Source organism: Pleurodeles waltl, chromosome 5 (assembly GCF_031143425.1).
Source record: "Pleurodeles waltl isolate 20211129_DDA chromosome 5, aPleWal1.hap1.20221129, whole genome shotgun sequence".
NCBI lineage: Eukaryota > Metazoa > Chordata > Amphibia > Caudata > Salamandridae > Pleurodeles > Pleurodeles waltl.
In genome coordinates this window covers 1,874,911,528-1,874,917,878 of record NC_090444.1, presented here as the reverse complement: position 1 = coordinate 1,874,917,878, position 6,351 = coordinate 1,874,911,528, and positions in this window count along the sequence as shown.

Below are 6,351 nucleotides of genomic sequence, written 5' to 3'. Positions count from 1 at the left end.
CCATGCTGTCAAGCTCAGAGAGGGAAGGTTGGGATGTAGGATTCTGCCTTCCATTCTGCTCAGGAGATCCGGTCTGCACGGCAACCTCCTGTGAGGTTTTTCCGATAAGTTGAGTAGGTCCGTGTACCAGAATTGGCGAGGCCATTGTGGCGCTATCAGAATCATTCTGGTTCTGGAGTTGTAAAATTTGTTGATTACTGCCGGTATGAGGGGAATCGGTGGAAAGGCGTAGAGAAATGTCCCTGACCAGTCGATCAACAGGGCATTCCCTTGAGATCCCGGACGGCAGAACCTGGATGCGAAGTCTGGGCATTTCTTGTTTGTTTCGTCTGCAAAAAGATCCAACTGGGGTCGACCCCATTGACCGAAGATGTCCTCGACGACTTCGTCGTGTAGGACCCAGTCGTGCACGTCTTCTAGATGTCTGCTCAGGAAATCTGCCTCTACGTTTTGCTGACCTGGCAGGTGTACCGCTGTGATAGACATTCCCCTGGCCAGGAGCCAATGCCATATCGTTTGGGATTCTCGAGACAGAGGTAGTGATCTTGTTCCCCCCTGTTTGTTCAGATAATACATTGTGGTTGTATTGTCTGTCTGAATTAGGAGAGATTTCCCCTGAACCAATGGAGAGAAAGATTTGAGAGCCAGATGGACTGCTCTGAGCTCCAGTAGATTTATGTGATAGTTCTTTTCCTTGTCGGACCACAAACCCTGAGCTTGGAAGGAACCCAGATGAGCACCCCAACCCTGAAGAGACGCATCCGTTACCAGAGTGTCGGCTGGAATTGTCTGGTGAAACGGAGAACCTATCGACAGGTGAGGTCTGTGCATCCACCATTGTAGTGATTGAAAAGCCACTGCTGGTAGTCGAACTCTGTCCTCCCAGTGACCAGTCTTTTGGCTCCAATTGTTCTCTAATGCCTCCTGAAGGGGCCTCATGCGTAGCCTGGCATTCGGGACAATGAAGATGCATGAAGCCATGGAGCCCAGAAGAGATGTCACCTGACGAGCAGTAGGTGCATCGGCTGTTAATAGTTGTTGACACTTCCCGTGGATTGATAAAAGTCGTTCCTCCGAAGGATACACTCTTTGGAGCTCTGTGTTTAGTACCGCTCCCAGGTAGTGGAGGTTTTGTGTTGGAATCAAGGTTGACTTGTTGTGGTTGATTTGAAGACCTAGAGACTCGAAAGTTCTTAGTACGATGTCTCGATGTTTTCTCGCCTGATCCGGAGAGGAGGCCTTCACTAGCCAGTCGTCCAGGTAGGGGTAGACGAATATTTTTTGTCTTCGAAGATGTGCCGCTACCACTGCTACACATTTTGAAAAGACTCGGGGTGCAGACTTCAGGCCGAATGGAAGGACTCTGAATTGGTAGTGCTGTGACGCTATCTGGAAACGTTAAAATTTCCGATGTTTGGATGCTATTGGGATGTGAAAATATGCATCCTGTAGGTCGATGGAGCACATCCAGTCTCCCTGATGCAGTTGCGGGACAATCTGGTGAAGGGCTAGCATCCTGAACTTCTGTTTTCTTATGTACTTGTTCAGGAGCCGTAAGTCCAGAATTGGCCTGAAGAGGCCCTGTTGACCTTTTTTCGCCACCAGAAAGTAACGGGAGTACACCCCTTTTCCTTTTTGTGCCGGAGGAACCTTTTCTACAGCTTTCTTTTGTAGGAGTGCGAGAACTTCCTTGCGTAGCAGGCTGAGATGAGAAGGAAAACCTCTTGCTGGCGGCAAGTGTGGAGGAGGTTTTTTGAAAAGGAGAGAATAACCATGTTCGACAATATTGAGCACCCATTTGTCTTTTGTGATGGAGTGCCACTCGTGAAGATGATGCGTAACACTTCCCCCCACCGGAGTGGTGCACAGTGTTGAGGGAAGCAATGCCTCATTGCTTTGTTGGTGTCTTTGCTGTAGACTGTTGAGGTCTACTTGACCCTCGGTCTCTTGTGGGTCTACGTGCCTGAAACAGGGGACGTCCCTGTCGTTGTTGTGGCCTCTGAGACCAGTGAGGGGTTTGAACCCTCTGCTGGAATGGTCGTCTGTCGTACGGCCTGTACCTCCGCCTGAAGTCTTTCTTACGTTCCAGGCCCACTATCCTCATCGTGTCCACTTCCGTTTTCATTCGGGCCATCTCTTCATCCGCGTGGGTACCGAACAACGAATTGCCGCTGAATGGGAGGTTTAAAATGCAATGCTGTGCTTCCTGTTTCAGACCCGTGAGCCGTAGCCAGGAAGACCTCCTAGCGCAGATTCCGTGCGCATACCCATGCGCAGCCAAATCCGCCCCGTCCGCCGCCGCGCTGATGACCTGGTTAGATACTAGGCCCCCTTCCTGCAAGATTTCCTGGAAGTCCTGTCTATCTTCCCTGGGCAACTTTTCTGTAAATCTGTGGAGTGAGTCCCACAGAGAGCGGTCATATCTGCCCAGAAGTGCTGAGGCGCTGGAGACCTTCATAGCAGATGCCGCCGTACCGCACATCTTTCTCCCCAGGGAGTCTAGGTGTCTGCTCTCCTTATCCGGGGGGACTGTGGAAGATGATGCCACAGAGTGTGTTTTTCTGGCTGTGGCTAAGATCACAGAGTCCGGTGGCGGATCCTTCCGCAGGAATAAAGGATCTTGCTCCGGAGCTTTGTATTTCTTTTGAATCCTAGCCGGGGCAGACTTGAGAGTGGCTGGAGACAGAAAAGTGTCCATAGTAGGTTGCAGCAAACCCGGTACTAGTGGCAGCAGTTTTCTCGAGACTGATCTGTGTTGTAGGGTCTCAAAGATAACTGAGGATGAGGTGGCCGGTTCCGGTACCTCAATATTTAGCTTCTGCGCTCCCCTTAGAAGAACCTCATTAAAAGTGGTGATATCATCCACCGGGGAAATCCTAGCAGGTGGAGAATCTGTCAGTGTGGGGGAGTAGCGCCCAACAGACGATCCTGAAGAAGACCAAGAAGGTGATCTTCTGCGTGGTGTTTGCGACCTGGTTCTCCTTCGGGAACGGGACCTGCTCCGAGAGGCTGTAGCAGAGTGTGCAGGTCTTGTGGTCGGCTGACGAGAAGCAGAACGAGCCCGTCCTGCTCTAGCTGTAGGCGATGGCGTTCTCGGTAATGAGGCAGTAGGAGAATACATCCTAGAGTATTGGGAATCCGGGGATGCTGCCGGTCTATTCAGGCTCTCTAACCATCTGGGTGATAGAGTGATGGGAGAAACATGCCCCGATGAGCCCGCTCTGGAATGGGATGATGCACTCCTTATAGAGACCCCCGGTGAGGGAGCTTTGTCCGCTGGCTCTACTGCCTGTGACACAGCTGAAGGTTGTGTCGACGTCGATTGTATCCTCGACGTCGAAGGTTGCGATGGCTGGTCTGTTCTCGACGTCGAAGGTCTTGACGTCGAAGGCCTTGACGTCGAAGGCCTTGACGTTGAATGTCTTGACGCCGATCGCGGGACCTGGACCTACTCGCCGTCGTGTGTCTCGACGTTGAGTGGCGAGTGGTCGACGGCGGATGTTCATGCCGTCGTGGTGTTTTTGGTGTCGTGTCCTTCGACGCCAAGGGGTGAGACGTTCTCGACGGCGAACGGGAGTGCCGGAGATGACTCGACGCCGAACGGCGGCCTGCCGTCGACGGAGATGTACCCCTGTGTCCATGCTTCGACGCTTTGTCCTTCGACGTCGGTCTGGTCACCGTCGACGGCGATCTATGCCGGTGAGACGGTGGTGCCGATGACGTCGATGGAGAACAAACAGGCACAATCCTACCTGTCGACGTCGATCGGGCCATTCCTTCTGTTGTAGGTCTGGGAAGTGAAGAGGATGTTGACTTTTTCCTCTCCTGAAGCCCATGTAGCCTGATCTTCTCTCTGTCTTTGAGAGTCCTCCTTGACATGTTCTTACAATACTTGCAGGTGTCAGGACAGTGACTCTGTGGCAGGCAGACAATACACAGAGAGTGTGGGTCTGACTGGGCTTTCTTCTTCCCACAAGAAGGACATTTTACAAAAAGAGATGGCATTTTCTGTCAAAAAGACTTCCAAACTCAGACAAAAGATGTTATCTGTCGAGTAAACAGGAAAAACACTATTTTTTAAGGATTTTTCTGGAGAAAAACTCAGAAAAACTGAGAGCTCAATGCTCCAGGATCCTCTCAGAAGAAGCCGGAAAAAAGAACTGACCTAACTGTGAACCAACTGTCACCTTCCCTTCACCCCTGAGGCATGGTGGGATACTGGAGGTGCTCAGGGTCTTAAAGGCACGGTGCCAAAGTTTTTATGGTTCTCCTGTGTTAACCTGCATGCAGCCTATTGGCTAAGAATGCTTCATTGTTTTTCAATGTGTTTTTTTTCTATTTTTCTCTGATATTTACTGCTGTTTACTTCCCTAAGTCCAGTTTTTGGGGCTTAGGTAGATATTTATGATCTATTGTGATTTTATAATATAAAAAAAAAAAAATAAAAAAAAAAAAAAAACTTGCATAGAAATAAAGCATTTTAGCCTATTTATGATTATAGCCTGCATTGCTGTTTTACACATGATATGTATGTATGTATTTTATATATATATATATGCTCCGGGGTCCCCGCACGGGGGCGGGAATATTCAATGTTTATGACTATTGATGAGGATCCCCTGGAAGAGAATTACAGCTTCCTCCTCTCACCGGGCTGTGCCCTCCCTTGCTCACTGCACTCTGGGCCACGAGTTACAGCTTCCTTCCTCCTCTCACCGGGCTGTGCCCCTCCCTTGCTCACTGCACTCTGGGCTGAGTTACAGCTCCCCTCCTTCCCTCACCGGGCTGTGCTCTCCCTTTCTCACTGCACTCTGGGCCACAAGTTACAGCTTCCTTCCTTCTCTCACCGGGCTGTGCCCTCCCTTGCTCACTGCACTCTGGGCTGAGTTACAGCTCCCCTCCTTCCCTCACCGGGCTGTGCTCTCCCTTTCTCACTGCACTCTGGGCCACAAGTTACAGCTTCCTTCCTTCTCTCACCGGGCTGTGCCCTCCCTTGCTCACTGCACTCTGGGCTGAGTTACAGCTTCCTTCTCTCACTGGGCTGTGCCCTCCCTTGCTCACTGCACTCTGGGCTGAGTTACAGCTCCCTTCCTCCTCTCACCGGGCTGTGCCCTCCCTTGCTCACTGCACTCTGGGCCACGAATTACAGATTCCTTCCTCCTCTCACCGGGCTGTGCCCTCCCTTGCTCACTGCACTCTGGGCCACAAATTACAGCTTCCTTCCTCCTCTCACCGGGCTGTGCCCTCCCTTGCTCACGGCACTCTGGGCCACAAGTTACAGCTTCCTTCCTCCTCTCACCGGGTTGTGCCCTCCCTTGCTCACTGCACTCTGGCCCACGAATTATAGCTTCCTTCCTCCTCTCACCGGGCTGTGCCCTCCCTTGCTCACGGCACTCTGGGCCACAAGTTACAGCTTCCTTCCTCCTCTCACCGGGTTGTGCCCTCCCTTGCTCACTGCACTCTGGCCCACGAATTATAGCTTCCTTCCTTCTCTCACCGGGCTGTGCCCTCCCTTTCTCACTGCACTCTGCGCTGAGTTGCAGCTTCCTTCCTTCTTTCACCAGGCTGTGCCCTCCCTTTCTCACTGCACTCTGGGCTGAGTTGCAGCTTCCTTCCTGCTCTCACCGGGCTGTGCCCTCCCTTTCTCACTGCATTCTGGCCTGAGTTACAGCTTCCTTCCTCCTCTCACTGGGCAGCACCCTCCCTTTCTCACTGCACTCTGGGCTGAGTTACAGCTTCCTCCTCTCACCGGGCTGTGCCCACCCTTGCTCACTGCACTCTGGGCTGACTTACAGCTCCCTTCCTTCCCTCTCCGGGCTGTGCCCTCCCTTTCTCACTGCACTCTGGGCCACGAGTTACAGCTTCCTTCCTTCTCTCACTGGGCTGTGCCTTCCCTTTCTCACTGCACTCTGGGCTGAGTTACAGCTTCCTTCCTCCTCTCACCGGGCTGTGCCCTCCCTTGCTCACTGCACTCTGGGCTCAGAGTTACAGCTTCCTTCCTCCTCTCACTGGGCTGCACCCTCCCTTTCTCACTGCACTCTGGGCTGAGTTACAGCTTCCTTCCTCCACTCACCAGGCTTTGCCCTCCCTTGCTCACTGCACTCTGGGCCACGAGTTACAGCTTCCTTCCTCCTCTCACCGGGCTGTGCCCCTCCCTTGCTCACTGCACTCTGGGCTCAGAATTACAGCTTCCTCCTCTCACCGGGCTGTGCCCTCCCTTGCTCACTGCACTCTGGGCTGAGTTACAGCTCCCTTCCTTCCCTCACCGGGCTGTGCTCTCCCTTTCTCACTGCACTCTGGGCTGAGTTACAGCTCCCTTCCTTCCCTCACCGGGCTGTGCTCTCCCTTTCT